Source organism: Balaenoptera borealis (assembly GCF_965194805.1).
Source record: "Balaenoptera borealis genome assembly, chromosome: X".
Taxonomy (NCBI): domain Eukaryota; kingdom Metazoa; phylum Chordata; class Mammalia; order Artiodactyla; family Balaenopteridae; genus Balaenoptera; species Balaenoptera borealis.
In genome coordinates this window covers 75,404,255-75,420,891 of record NC_138881.1, presented here as the reverse complement: position 1 = coordinate 75,420,891, position 16,637 = coordinate 75,404,255, and the positions used below count along the sequence as shown (strand labels likewise).

The 16,637-nt window shown below is 36.5% G+C and overlaps 1 long non-coding RNA gene across 1 annotated transcript in view; it reads right to left on the bottom strand.

Moving 5' to 3' along the window:
* Positions 1-5,413: 5,413 nt before the first annotated feature.
* The window catches only part of LOC309620814, an 881,159-nt gene continuing 869,935 nt past the window's right edge, over positions 5,414-16,637 (bottom strand). The window contains exon 2 of the long non-coding RNA XR_014239661.1: positions 5,414-9,993. This is a non-coding gene — a long non-coding RNA (uncharacterized lncRNA). The remainder of the gene's footprint in view (positions 9,994-16,637) is intronic.

The following is a 16,637-nucleotide window of genomic DNA, read 5'->3' as shown; positions in this document are numbered from 1 at the left end:
TTCACAGGTGAATTTTATCCAATATTTAGAGAATAGCTAACACCTACCCTTCTCAAACTCTTCCAAAATATAGCAGAGGGAGGAACACTCCCAAACTCATTCTATGAGACCACCATCACCCTGATACCAAAACCAGACAAAGATGTCACAAAAAAAGAAAATTACAGGTCAATATCACTGATGAACATAGATGCAAAAATCCTCAACAAAATACTAGCAAACAAAATCCAACAGCACATTAAAAGGATCATACACCATGATCAAGTGGGGTTTATCCCAATAATGCAAGGATTATTCAATATACACAAATCAATCAATGTGATACACCATCTTAACAAACTGAAGGATAAAAACCATATGATCATCTCAATAGATGCCGAAAAAGCTTTTGACAAAATTCAACACGCATTTATGAAAAAAAACTCTCCAGAAAGTGGGCATAGGGGGAATCTACCTCAACATAATAAAAGCCATATATGACAAACCCACAGCCAACATCATTCTCAAAGGTGAAAAACTGAAAGCATTTCCTCTAAGATCAGGAACAAGACAAGGGTGCCCACTCTCACCGCTATTATTCAACATAGCTTTGGAAGTTTTAGCCATGGCAATCAGAGAAGAATAAGAAATAAAAGGAATCCAAATTGGAAAAGAAGAAGTGAAACTGTCACTGTTTGAATATGATGTGATAGTATACATAGAAAATCCTAAACATGCCACCAGAAAACTACTAGTTTCTTATATCATCTTAGGTATTGTGGGTAGTTCAGATTTTAAGATCATTTCATGTCCTTCAGTCATAAGTGAAGCTTCAATCAATATCTGATAGCAAGGTAGTAAATAGCCCTCAAGTGGAAATTCTCTAGTTCAAAATCCCATTAGTTATTGCTCAGAGGTGCTCACAGACTTTTGCCATAAGCCCCAGTCTATGTTCCAAATAATGCTATCACACAGAGAATTTTTCCCTACCAGCATTTCAGCTTTTATTTCACAATGTGTAGGCCCAGGCAAGCTCACTGATTCCCATTTAGCATTTCTGATTAATATTCTTGAAAGGTGGATTTACATGCCTCTGTTTTACGATACTAGGCAGGGGAAGTGTTCCCCTGTATGACATAATATCCATTCCTGTAACAGATTCAGGTCAAGGAGACACACCTTCTTTACATAAATCCTGTTTAAAACCTTCTAACTTTTATGCTCTTATTGGCTCTTATATTTTTATGTTCTCTCAGTCTAATTGTAGCCCAAGTCAGGGCTTCACCAATGGGTTTTGGTACCTCAGTGCATGTGGCTCCTGAATCAAGGGATCCTAGAAACTTCTTTACTCCCTGACTGTTTTACCCAGTCTTGTGCAAAACGCTTTGGGTCTTCAGTGAGGGGGTCAAGCCAAGGGACCCAAGGGATTGTCCTTTCATCCATCTTTAACCTGATTGATCTGCTTAACCAATGCCACAAGCTATCGTTTGTCAGGTTTCTCATTGTAATCTCTCCCTTCCATATTTTTAAATTTTCCAAACTGGATAAATAGAGCAGGCTTGTTTGGGGCCCTTTAGTGTTGGGGAACCTGAAAGTGGTCCCTTTGGCCCACCCAATCTTTGGTAGTGCTATATTAAAACTTTTTAAAATCCCATTCATTTCCATGTAATTTATCCCATTTATTAATAATTATCTAAAGATTTACACCCTGCTGGTATGGGTCCCATGACACTCTTCTTTCTTTTTCCTCTTTGTTCCATTCTCATCAATATTTGTTTTATTCAGCTTATTTCATAATAAACATTTAAAAAATTCCACCCAGCTAAGATCTGTCTCTTGATTCTCTACTCTGCCTTTTCCCTTCTCCTATTAATTAACCCAATATTTTCATTAGCATCTGTAAACCGATGAGGGAAAGCCTATACAGCAAAATTGATAAGGCTTCCCAAATTGCCCTTTGTTTTTATATCAATAAAGTTATATGGGGTGCCCAGGTGAAAAGGTCCCCCTTAATCACAGCATTTACCATGATCTGGATATCTAATGGGCATATTTAACAGGTAAATATCCTGGACAACATAAAGCCAGTCCCACATGGCTTGCATGTGAAGAATATCAGCTGCTTCACCCAGACTGTTCCACTTGGCAATTACCGGGGAATTGGGCAGTTCCCCTTTTCAGGGTAAACAGACCTAACAGTGACTTTTACTCAGTCAGCCAAGCTGGCTGTTTCCTTAAGAATAATGTCCTGTGTGGCTGGATCACATATAGCCATCTGTTATTGTTCCATAGTGAGCTGAGGGTCCTGTATCAACCTAAACATTCTCTTCACTCTGCAGTATTCAAAACCAAAGACAGCCCCCAAATAAGTTACTCTCACAATCCATTTCAGTAAAAGTTCTCCAGGAAGCAGATGATACCAATTTACAAAATAAAATAATTCCTTCATACTATTCCCTCCTGGTTTCAATTGTTTCTTGATTTTGCCCTCCCACCACCCCTACTGGCTACCTTCTTGGTGACCCAAGGTCTTAGAGGTGTTTTCTGCTGTCCCTGAATACTTCTTCCCTTGGAAAGCAGCTTTGAGGCTAGTGGAAGCAACTCAAACTGACCAAAATTTGAGCTTGGTCTAGCATCAAGGCCTGATCTACACTCTTTTAATTTAATTTTGCTTATTACATATAACAATAACCAAGGGATTTTGCCTTTTTCTCGCTAGTTTGTGTTTTCTTATGCATCCAGTGAACCAACTCCCAGGGATTTGGATTGATCTCTAAATTCCATTTGTGTAACTGAGCAAGGGATCATGTGCCCGTTTTGCAGAAAGCCAAATTCTGACAGCAAGTGCTTACAGCAAAGTAAGGATTTATTTTCATGGTTCCAAGGAAGGCAGGGGGAGACAAGTCTCAGATCCACGCACTCTTGGTCTTTCAGTTAGGGATATTTTAAAGGGGAAGAACAAAGGAACTGGGATTAATCAGTGTCATGTGACATTTCTGTGATATTTCTTAATCATGGTTTCCGGAGTCAGGATGTCTCTGGCTTACAATTCTCTGGCCAGATGGCCCATGGCTTGGGGATTTGTGAGATCATGTTGCTTGAAGAAACAACCCGAGTTTGTAGGTTAACAATGATATCAACAACAGCCATTTTAGTATAGTAACCATGTTATCAATAACAGCAATCTTAGTCATCTGACTCTAGTTGATTAGTGTTTAATTAACACAGGATTGTGTTCAGAGAAAACAAGGAAGGGATTGCGGTCAGAGGAGACAAGCAAGGGAATAAAGTTTTGGATAGAGAGATATTCATAAACTCAGAAAGGGAACTCAGTTCTAGGGGGGCTTGGTTTCAATGGTTCATTTTACCTTTAGTAACTGATCACAGCACAGCTGCTGCCCCATACCATGGGTGATCATGGGGCCACCTAGGAAAAAAAGGTTCTTCAACTTCCACACTTTTATATTTTCTTTTTCTAAGCCACATGTTTCTTTGAGCCAGGGATGATCTAGCAAATCCCTTTTTGTGATACCAACTGTAAAGAAAAAAACAAAACAAAACCTCAGTCCTTCCTCCTGCATTTATCCTGTACGCTCACACTACCACCACACTCACGATACTTCTGACTCTTCTGGTCACCAAATGTGTGAGACTTTTTTCCACATCAAGCAATTCTTTTGACACCAACTTAATTTCCTACGATTTAACTCATTTCTGACACTGTCTCCCTGGAGATAACATCAGATCCCACAGCAGGTTAAGGGATCAGTCCCATGAGACTGTCCCCCACTTCAGATGCCAATTTCAAATAGTAGGTCCCCAAGTTACACACAAATTCTGTCTGGCTTGGTGGCAAATCAGATGCTCCCATGACCTCTTCCCTCTTGGATTCAATTATTTGCTAGAAGAGTTTACAGAACTCAGGGAAGAACATATGTTTACTAGTTTATTAAAAGCTATGATAAAGGCTATGGATGAAAAAATAATAGGGTGAGGTCTGGGAGGGTCTTGAATGCAGGAGATTCTGTCTCCGTGGAGTTGAGGTTTGTCACCCTCCCAGTATGTGGATGTGTTCACCTACCTGGAAGCTCCCTGAATCCTATAGTGTTGGGATTTTATGAGGCTTCCTCACATAATCAATTATAAACTCCATTTTCAGCTCCTATGCCCTCTCTGGAAAAGGGGAGTGGGGCTGAAAATTCTAAGCTTCTGAGCATGTTTTGGTCTTTCTGGTAATCAGCAGCCCCCATCCAAAGCCATCCAAGAACTCCCCCAGATTCACTACATTAGAACAAAGGACACTCCTATCATTTACAAAATTCCAAGGGATTTAGGAGCCATGCATCAGGACCAGGGTCAAAGACCAGATATTAAAATGAAAGATGTTTCTAGTGCTCTTATTACTTAAGAAATTACAAAGGTGTTGGGAGCTCTGTGCCAAGAACTGGGGGCAGAAATCAATGTATGTTCTATTATTTCGCACATGTAGTTTTTTCTTGATATAATATTTCCATTTGTACTGTAATATTCCTTTTTAAAGTCACAACTTCTCCAATGGCAGGAAAGATAAACAAAACTTGATCATTTTATACCAGATTACTTATCACATAGGAATTTACAAGTTTCAAGAGCTCAGTGCCAAGAATCAAGGGCAGAAACTATATATATATAATTTTTATATTACATCAAAAACTGTTTAAAGAGCTTTATACAAATGTTCGTAGTGTCTGTATTTGTTCATTTAATTTTGATAGCCTAAAACTGAAAATAACACAAATACTTATCAGCAGGTGCTATGAGCTGAATTGTGTTCCCTCCCAATTCATATGTTGAATTCTTACCCCCAGTGTCTCAGAATTACTGTACTGGGAGATAGGATCTTTACACAATGTAATTAAGGTTAAAGGAGGTCATTAGGATGGGTTCAAATCCAATTATGTCTGATGTCCTTTTAAGAAGAGGAGATTAGGGCACAGACACACATATACTCATGGGTAACCATGTGAGAACATAGAAGGCAGCAATTTACAAGCAAAGGAGAGAGGCTACAGAAGAAAAAAAAAACCCTGCAGACACCTTGATCTCAGACTTCTAGCCTCTAGAATTATGAGAAAGTAAATTTCTGTTGTTTAAGCCACCCAGTCTGTGGTACCTTGTTACAGCAACCCTAGAAAATGAATACACCAAGCAAACTGATAAACTGTCATATATCCATACAATGTGATACTTTTGTACAAAAGAATGAACTATTGATATATACAACAACATAGATGAACCTCAAAACAATTATGTTGAGTAAAAGAAGCCAGTTATAAAAGTGTATGTACCCTAAAAGGTCACATTTCTGAGAGAGGCTGAAACTTCAGTTAGGTTAGGTATTAAGTCTTGGATTGCTGATGTGAGGCTTAGCACAAGTGACTCCATTTTGGGCCTGTTCTTTCTTTTTTTTTTTTTTTTTGGTTAACAATTCCCTCCTTCTGATCAAACTCTCAGCTTAACTGAAAGATGTGATAAAAAATTTAAGGCATTAGCCCCACCCCCAACTACCACATTGAAGTTCTCATAGCTTTTGCTGATACTAATATGGTATTCACAGGTCATGACTTCAGGTTCACATTTTTTGAGTTTGTCATTCTCTGTGTTCCCTTTTTGATCTTCTAGTCTTAGGTAGATCATTGGCTTGATGGTTAGCAGCTGTGAACATGCATTTAAAGCTTTTGAGAAAATACAGTGCACCAGGGATACTGCTATGATTATTATAAGCAAGATAATTCCCAATGTCTAGAGTGTGCTTTGGAGCCATGGTCCTTAAGAACCAAACCAATCAAAATCAAGTAAGTCAAAGAAAGACCCCATTGAAAGAACTACTTTCTTAAGCCAAGTGGCTGGTTCAGTAATTTTGCATAGCTGAATTTCAACTTCCCCAGGAGTGTCAAACCAGGTGCAGAAAGTGGTGTTAATCACAACACAGATACTTCCTTTTTCAGCCAAAAGATAATCAAGGGCTATCCTATTATTAAGAACAATTTTGATCATAGAATCTAAGGATTTCTGTTTGACAGCTATTGCTCTAGTGGTGGATTTTGCAATATCTTCAAGAATTAAGGAGAGATAAATGATTTGTACTCACTCCAAACCAGGGAAGCAAGGCCTTACCAAAGGAAGCAAATCCTGAATCATACATGCCTTCTTGTAGGCACTTTCTAACTCAATGATGTAAATTCAGGGGAGCTGATCAATGAGGTATCAGTTCATTTGTGAACAGTTACGGGCACAGTTAGATAACAAAAGAGGCATTGCCCAGTTATGTGCCAGGCACTTAAGGCAGTCATAGGCCCAGGAATGATAGACACCACAGTTAAAGATAAATCCTTTTGGGGCACAAACCACTCCAACTAAAGTGGCACTGTTAATGGACAGATCAGAGTTTTGGATGATAAATCTAGAAGTCTGAAAGGTTACTGCCATTAGCAACGGCCTGGGAGATACAAGTGATGGTATTGTCTTCCCAGGCCAATGTCAGAGTAAAGGAAAGAAAGAAAAGAAGAAAAGGTTTCATGTTTAGTTAAAATATGAAGTCTTGATCCAGCATCTTGGGTGGAAGTGGTCTACCTCAATGTCAGCTACTTCTTTTCCTGGTCAGTTTGATTTTGATGTCTTCACCTTTTGCACAGGGTGAGATTTCAGGTGAAGCTTTCTGCAGCTGTGGGTTGTATACCCAATGTTCAAATCCCTGAAGTTTGGCTGCCATCTGGGTAGTGAGGCGGACCCAGTATAGTCCCTTCCAAGGAGATTCAAGGGCAGTCTTTGTTCTTAGCAATTCCAAACCAGAAGGGTGGGTGAAAATTTGAAGTGTTAGTTTGGAGAGTCATAGCTAGATATTTGAGAAAACTAGAATTCAGTCTCTAGTCCAGTTTGCAGGTATATAACAAAAACCTCAAAGAAAATTAACAGAATTAGAATCTAATATCTACAAAGGAGGAAACATAATTTTTCTCTCTATAATCACCTCCAATTTTTTCCAAGACAATCACAGAAAAACTAGTTTGTATCAAAGTTGGCCTGGTTATTTACATAAGTGCAGCAAGAATAGCAATTCACCATAAGTGCTTTTTTTAAGATTGAACTCTTAAAAATCCTCTGAGACCCAGGAAGCTAAGCCAGGGACTTTACCTAGTAAGGCTGTTGGGAGCACTCTAAGCAAGGTACTAGGACAATTTTTACAAGAATCTTTTGTAGCTCCATAAAGTCAACCTGAGTTCCTTTAAAGCTATCTTGTTATATCTGAGTCTATGTAGTCTATGTAGATCTCTCTCAAATATGGCATTCCAGTTAAAACCTTGGTAACATAGCCAATGTTTCCAATTGTGTCCTATTATAAGGAGAACAGTTTTTTTTATTAAATTTTTGCTAATAACTAACATAAAAAGAATACATGAGGGTTTCCAAATTCTGGAAGGATCAGGTAGGGAAAAAAGTAAATGTTTCATCTTTGTTTACAAAGGTATACTTTACCAAATTGCTATAAGTCACAAATAGCTTAAGAGAAAAGTTTCCTTAAATCTGGAAAAACAAAACATCAAGAAACCAGCAACGTTTCAGAAAAAAATCATGAAATTATAATCATCCTTCTCAGTTAATTCAGTCCCATGTAATTAATACTTGTTCTGCGTGAATCTAGTTTTTCTATTAGTTCTAGAAATTCTTACCCACTTCAGTTTTATGATCTTAAAATTATCAGAGACCTGTACTTGTCAAAGTCCTCTTTGTGAGTCTCCTTGAAGATGAAACCCTTTTGTAGGAACATTTTTGAAAAAGCATATGAATTAAACAATAACGTTGTAAATGACAAAGACAAAATTCCCATTGTTAAAAATTAAAGTATTTATTATAATGGAAGTGACAAAGAAATTTGGTGATTTCTGTGTCATACAACATTCTAAGATGATAACTAGAATGATGACTGATAATACTACACCAGGACATATCAGATTTCCAGGAATTTCATACACTTTCTGGAACACTTATATAACTGTACAACTCTATCATAATTATTACTTATTATTTGACAATGCTTCCTCGGTAATTTAACACATCAATTAAGCCTAGTTAGTTTAGCATCTCTCTTTTTATATGGAGAGAAAAATATTCTTTTGATATGTTCCAGGGGACCTCTGGAAAATCCCCAAATTAGTTCAAGGTCAAAAAGGTTTCATTTAGAATTTGATTTTGGGAAGTTTGTCAAAAAATATTAAAAGTTTTGAACACCTGACTAAACAGGATCATAGATCATTATAAAACTATACTTAATTATCTATTTGATCAAAGTGACAATAAAATATTTCAAAGGCAAATACAGAAGGTTACATAGTTGTGAGCAAAACTTAGCTCTTGATAGTGAAAAGACTGTTATCTTAAGTAATCAAAGATGTGATGATAAAGGTAACACAAAGCACAGGAAATTATTCTGTTAAAAAATGAAATAGATTTTCCTCATATTAAATTTTCCAATGAAAATTTAATTTTCATTGTAAGTTTTCAGTCAGTATTGAACAATCCTCCTTGGATGTAAAGGGGTCTCCAAAGAGGGTGCAAGGGATACTACCTTCCCCAAATCCAGAGTCACTCACAAAGTTAGACAAAAGAAAGAACAGACAACTTGCATGTCCCAGGAAGGCAGAAAGCTAAACCAAGTTCTTAGGACCTGAAATGAGACAAGCAAAAAGGAAATAGCTATTCTTGGGAGAGAAAAGATCAATAACCAGGTCTGGATTTGGAAAGGAACATGAAATTTTATTTTCCTCTCCCAACTGGGCACTACAGAAAGAAATTCAGGAGACCTGACTTTGTGATAAGAATTCTCAACATTTTCTGGATCCTGCCAATTTTTCCAGCATCTCCTCTGCAGGTTCTGGTATCTATCAGAATTTGGCAAGTTTTTTTTGTTTTTTTTTTTCCCTTGGCTGTTTAAGGGAATAAAGTAGTAGTTTACCAGGAAATCATTCAGACTCTTTTCATCTCTAGTAGGGGCCCATATGGGAGCTCTCTTTGGAGGTAGATACAAGGGCATTCAAGTTAATGTTGAAGAAACTGCACAGGGCCTTTGAGGAAAATCTCCTTTCCAGTGTTTCAGTTGATTACAACTGAGATATCAATTCCTGGGCCAGTGTTTTGGTGATGGACCCCCTAGGAGGGTGTAATAGGGGAGGCCTAGCTGTTGTTCTATGTTGGAAACCATCCAGACGCTGCAACGCCATGACAAGGTCATGGGGCGCTCCAGTGCGGAACTGCAAGGCGGAACCGCACGTGGAAGGTGGACTACACTCCTCGTAAAAGCAATACTTATAATTTCTATATATGTAAATTTAAGTGTGGCAGGATTTGCCCCAAGGAAAAATCTTAGATTTCCTAACTTCCCCTTTGAGTACTGTTTGGCAAGGCCCGGTACCTAAAGAGGGACATTGAGAAACAGTGACTAAATCTGGACATAGGGAAATGTTTCTTTGGAAAACACCATCCTCCCTAGAGATATGGCCATATGAGGGTGTTTATGATGGTAATAATTTGTGGTTCAATATTAATGGTAGTTTAATGATATTTGATCAATTAACTGGTGAACAGATATGTTCTAGATTAGGGACAAATAGAAATGATTTGGAAAGTTATTCTTTAATAGATTATCGGGATCCTAATATTGTTTGTTGCTATATTAAATTGCCTTTGAGTAGCAATATTCAAAATAGAAATTGTAAAATATATTTTAGATATTTTAATGGCATTATAAAAAAGGAATGTCCATGTAGGAAAAGCTAGGTGGGGGCTAGGGATATATAGAATATAAGGATATATTTAGACTTAGGTGTTAAGGTTGGTTAACCACCAAGAATAATTCTTAGAACATGTACTGTACGTAATGGTAACCTTGGAATTTATCTTATGAGAAAATCTAGAAACTAAAAGGTATGGTTTACATAATCTTTTAAGGAAATCTTTGTGGGTTCAAAATGATTCATTCTTTCAACTCAAAACAGTAATATTACAATGTATGTTAATGATTTATGTAATTCTACTGTAATCTATATATGAGTATATGAAATAAAGAAAGCACGAGATGGTGCTCTGTTTACTTGGCTGAGTCCACGAGTCTCAGTCTCCTTCCTGTTGACTTGGCTGAGTCCACGAGTCTCAGTCTCCTTCCTGTTGTTCATCACCGACGCTGTCCATCCTTTTGGGGTATCCTGGGTCCTGTTGGAGCTGGACTCCGACAGTTCTAGATACCTTCTGTGTGTTTAACTTTTGCTATTTTTGTAGATATAGCTTCTGGAACCATAGTTCTTAGACACAAAATAGGCAAGTGTGTCAGAAGGTGGTGCACTTGTCTCTTTGGAGCATAAGGGTCCCAAGCCTTGGGTCTCTTGGAGCCAAACTGATACCAAGGGGGATATGCCAGTGGTTTCAAGGTTGTGTAGTGTTGGACAGTGTACCTCATTGCATGAAAAGTTTCTTGAGTTTGGCAGGTGACCTACTGTAAATTGAACCCATTCTGTGACCGACTTATCTTAACACAGGAGTCTTAGAGTTAGGTGATAAGTGCTTTAATAGCTTTTAAGTGCTTGACAAATGTCCACCATTTTTGTGACTTTTTGGCTTCTGAGATTCTCATTAGCAATAGGTTTTATGTACCCTAAACAAGACAAATAAACATGTGCACCATAACACACCAGCAGTAATCAAGAGATGTTACTGTGGCCTGGCCTAAAGAAAGCCCGGTGCACACCATCAATTCCCAACATAGAACCTGCAACTGGGGAAAAAAGTGAACCAGCAGACCCCAAAGATGGATACTGTGGACTGATTCCAAACAAATGGGAAACTTCAGCTGCTACCTGCAGTTCCTAGCATTGAATCTGGGAAAGGATTCCAAGCAACTGGGGAATTATAGACTAAACTGACAGCAGTTCCCAGCATGGAATCTGGGACAGAAACAAGGGCTGGGGTTTTCCACTCAAATGGGGGAGTTGTGGGCTGAACCAAGGTCTAGGGGCTTGCGTTTTGACTGGAACCATCTGCTAGTTCAGGCTTTCCTAGACTGGAAAGCCAATTAGATCGAGAACTTGAAGCAAAGTGAGTAGAGCTCAGAAGAGAAATTTCCTCACAGCTTTTGGAAAAGGCAAGAAAGACAAAGAATGCAAAGGGTTCACAGGTATCAGTGCCTGGGTTTCTCTTTGACCCCCAAGCTGTCAGAAGTCTCCTTCAGTCCTGCTGCTCCCACCAAATCTGTTAAAAAAAAAACTGTATTCAACTGAATAAATTTACAATCTAATTGGCTTTATTTAATGATACTAAATCAGGTAGCATCCTATTTTAGCAGATAAAAAGAAGCTCTGAGAAGCTGTATAATATGGAAGATTTTATAGGCAGAAGGAGGCAGGGCAAGGAAGTTATTCTAGCAAAGAGTGAAATGTTTCAGATAGAGTCACCTTCTTTTGGGAAAAGGTGGTGGTCTATCAGGCAGATTACCTCACTAGTGCTGACCAGGTACTTCCAGATTGACTGGTTAAAGATCACACTTCCGGGAGAGGCTGAAATTGCAATTTGGTTAGGTATTAAATCTTGGTTTACTGATGGGGGCTTAGCATAAGTGACTCCATTTTGAGCCTATTGTTTCTTTTTTTAACAGGTATAAGAAAAAAAAAAAAAGCTGTGGGAGTAATGGATATGCCCACTATCTTAATTTTGGTGATGGCTATAAGGGTGTACACGTATGTCAAAACTAATCAAATTGTGCATTTAAATATATACAGTTTATAGTATGTCAATCACATCTAAATAATGTCACTTAAAAAGAAAACTATCAGTTATGTGTTACTACAATCATAAAACTAGGTAATTACATAAAGATTCCCTGGAGTAATACTTTGGATTGGATAGTAAGAGAATGCTTCGCTGTGCCTTTTAAAATGAGACCTAAATGGTCAAAATAAGCAGATTAGGAAATGTCATTTTTCATGCAGAGGTATAGCTAATTTAAAGGTCATAGACAAAACTACCTGTTGTGGTTGAGGAACATAAAAATGTTAGGGTAGAATATTGTATTGAGAAGGAGGGTGGTAGTATATAAGTTTAGAAAAGTACTGGTCAGATCTTATGAAAGATGTTGTAGGGCATGGAAAAGGGTTGTTTCACCCCTCCCCAGGTGTAATGGGAAGCCATTGACAGGTTTAAATAATAAATTGACACGACCTCTTTCTCTTTATAAACATCTAAAATTATGTTTATTAGTATCATCCAGGACCCAGATGTTCAGTATTCCTCCTGAAATTATACATAAACAAATGCAAATGGATAGAAACCATCTCAAAATTTATATAACAAAACAGCACTACATCACAAAAGCATGTAAAATTACAAGAAGGATATTTTAAAACATTTGGCACTTGAAGATAATGATAATAAGAATCTCAAAACACAGAAAATTGCCAAAATACTCCCTAAATTGTTAAGCAGAAAAACATATAATCCTAATAAATGACAGTTTGGGTTTTATAATTCAAAATGGAATTTGAACAAATTAGATAATTGGTACTGAGGTGCAAAGTTTAAGTTTCTGCTTTTCTCATGTCTATTTGATTTGTAAAGGGGTAAATCACAATATAGGAAAATATACACTATTTTAAGTGTGACATTATAATCTTAAAAGATAATTAATTAAAAGAACTACTTAACTATAATGAAGAATCTCAATTTCCCTAAGCAGTCCATATTTAGATAAATGGAAAAAGACATATACAGCCAACACTTTCATAGAACCTTCCTTGGGAGTGATATCAACAAAAATTTTAATATGGCAGTCTTGAATTTAGGCCCAAACTTTTGTAGATACATTGTTAGTTCTCTTTTAATGTGAAAACTACAAATATAACTGCTATTACATAGTAATGGGAATTAAAGAATGTAGAGTACTTATGTAAAGATAAGAACATACTTTTCTACTAGTCCTTCAAAGACACACTTTTAAAATGTTTGATTCTCATATTCCCATACTGTGAGTAATTGATTACTCTTCACTTTGTAAAGTCACTGGGCTATATGAAATTTGATTATTTTGATTTGAAATTCAGTTGTGAATGAAAACATTCTCAACTATTATGATTCCCATTGTAAGTATGCAGGGTATGTAGACAAAATGTTTTTTTTTAATCAGCTAGCTATATGAAAAGATAAACATTGTAATAGTCTATGTGATCAAACATGTGCAAAAGAAAAAAACTACGCTTCAAGAAGAAAAGTTATAGACCTATGAAAGTGATAAGAACACATTTTTAAAAAGTATTTACTTTGAACCATTCAGAATGTCAACAAAACTGTTGCATTCTTTTTCAATTACAGTTATATTCAGTTAACAGAACAACAATTATTTCCTACATGCTGCATCAGAGGTAACTGAAGATAAAAAACTACCATCCCCATATATAACTAATTTTTGCTGTAAACCAACAAGAACCTGCTTTCCTTGTCAATTTACAGCTCCACACGGTACCAAGCAAGATTAGTGGCTATTAAAAATATCACTAGGACAGTTCTATCTAAAGACACATTTGGTAGCATGTTAACTATACAAGAAAGACACTGCACATTTTAAAAACAAATCTTAAACAGGTTTACATTTCAGTTTTTGTTTTTGTTTTTATTTTTAATTTAAAAGGTGTGATTTGTGTACAGGGAGGTCAAAACATTTCTAGATAAGAAAAAAAAATATTAGAGCTAACATTCATCATCATTTTCTTCATTATCATCTTCATCTTCCTCCTCCTTATCTTCTTCTTTTTCCTGCTTATTTTCAGTCTTGAAGACTCCACCTTTTTTTTTTTTTAACGACATCAGGCTTTCTTTAACTTGGTATGCAGTAATATCCTTTTCCTATTTTTCTTTTACCTTAGCAACCCTCTTTTCATAAGTCTGCCTGTCATCTGAAGCAATGTTATTCCACATTTCTCATTTTCTTTGCAACATCACCAATAAACAGGGCAGGGTGTTCTCCTTTGATTTTGGGGTAACACTCAGAACAAAACAAGAAAAAGGTCAGCAGAAGCCCCTTGGGTGCACTGGGATCCTTGTACTATTTTTTTTTTTTCTTCTTCTTTAAGAGGGATAGAGGTTTTTCATTTCCCTTTCATAATGGGCCTTGTCTGCCTTAGCCATATTTTCAAATTTTCCTTTTTTTCAATAGATATGTGTTCTACCTTTGTAGGCATTTCTTAGAAAACACTGAGAAGCTGACTGAAGCATCTGGATGATGCTTCTTGTGCTCTTCCAGGCAAGTTTGCAGTAGGAATGCATATGATTACTTTTTGCCTCTCAGCTTATTAGAATCTTTATTGACTTTGTTTAATTATTTTTTTTTAGCAAGACACAGAGTCATCCAGTGCCTGTCCTGATCTCACATGCCCTGGAGCTATCTATATGGAAATTAATGGACTTCAATGAATGTGAGAACTCATTTATTTTTAAAAAAGTTCACATAGGTAGTTGTGTGGAGAAAGCAGTATAGGATATCATAAATGGAAACAGTGAGACCAGTTAGGAATCATAGTCTACGTGACAGATAATACTAACTTAGATTAGAAGGCTAGGCCTAGAAGTAGATATAAGTGGAAAAATTTGGGGGTATATTGTGGAGGCAAAGTCTATAGTATTTGTGGTTTATTGGATGTAGGGATGTGAGAGAAAGGAATAAATAAAGGATGTTTTCTCTTTTCCCTTTTCTTGAGACCCCAGTTGGATGGTGGTAACACTTGATGAAGTGGGCAGACCTTGGATAGGGCAGGTGGGGTGAAGAGAAATCCTGTTATCTTTTTGACATGTTAAGATTTAAATTCTTATTAGATATCCACAGGAGATGTCAAGTAGACGATTAGATAAATGAGTCAAGAGATTAAGAGAGAAGCCAGAGTTAGTATAAAAGGTTGGGAATCACAAGATTATGAATGGTAATTAAAGCCCTGGGATAGGAAGAGATTATGTGAAGAAGGTGGAGATACAGAAAAGAAGAAGCCCTTGAATGGAGCCCTTAGAAACTCCAATATTTAGAAGTCAACCAGGAGAGGAGAATTCATCAAAACAAACAAACAAGCAAAACAAACAACTGATAAAGTGCTGCTTGTGAGGTTGAAATAAAACCAGGAGAGTTTGGTATTTGAGTAGCCAAGAAAGGAAAGTGTTTCCACAAGAATATTACAACAACTGCCTCAAGTGCTATTGAGGGAGCACAGAATAACAATTATAATAGAAAAGAGGACATAATTTGAGTATCTGGAGATTAATACTATAAACATCTCTTTCAAGAAGTGTGACTTTGAGAGGATAGAGAAATGGATGGCAGCTGAAAGTTAATGTGGGGTCAAGAGTAGTTCATTTCATGATGGACACTATAACTTTGTGTCTTACTCCAGATATTTCCATAGCCTACTTTCTTCTTCCAAATATTTGCTCAAATATTTTCTTCTCAATGATACCTATACTGACAACCCACTTGAAACTTGAACCGTTTCTCCAACATTTTCAAATACTCTTACCATGTTCTATTTTTTCCTTAGCACTTATCATCCTCTAACTTTTTGTATGTTATATTATGCATATATATATTATATTTTATACATAATATATACTTTGTATAGTATATATTTTGTTCAGTTACATATTACGTTTGTTGTTTATTTTACCTCCTCCATTAAAGCAGATATTTTTATTTTATTTGTTTACTACTATATGCTTGGCACTAGAAAAAATATAATAGAGAGTAATAAATGTTTCTTAACTCACTAAATTAATGAATGATCTCAACATGATTTATGGTGATAGGAATTATCTAATAGGGAAAACAGTTGATGATACAGAATAGGAGACATTCATAAGAGTGAATTAGTTGAGAATGTGAGAATAAATCGGATTTAAAACCAAACAAAAATGTTGTGGCCTTCTGTTGAAGCATGAACACTCCATCTATATTGACAGAAATTAAGAGCAGAGTATTTGGTTACAGATGCATCTAAGTTTGTTAGTGGAAAGATAAGAGAGTCATCAGATCATTTCTATTTGTTGCTTGAAATAAGAAATAGAGCCATCATATCAGACTGAAAATAAACTAATATTGGTGGTTTGAGGAGAGACTTGAAGGTGTGAGATAGTTGTTCTGGTAAAAGGAAAATCCAAGATATTAGAGAAAAAAAGTAGAATTACTGGGTAGTGCTGAGTATGCATTTGAGTTTTGTGAGCACTACTGGTGTTTCTCACATACATCGAATTTCCCAAAGAGTAGAATTCCCAACTCCATGTCAACTAGATAATTTTTAGTATTGCACACCCGTTCTGTGTCACTAGTTCCCTTGTGACCTACAAATAATAGGCTGTCTTTTGAGTACTAAAACTCAAACTTATGAGAAGGTAATATTCAGTTGTACTCTTTGGGTTTGATTTAATACCCTTTCTTCTTCCAAATATCTTTCTCTCCTGCCTTGTGTCACTGTATGATCTCCTATGCTCACTAATTCTGTCAGTGGTTGAGAAAGAATTTGGTCCTTTTCTCAATAATTTCATATTATTTATTATACATCTTCTTGTTTTGTGTTTATATAATGAATCAAATTACTCATCTTGTC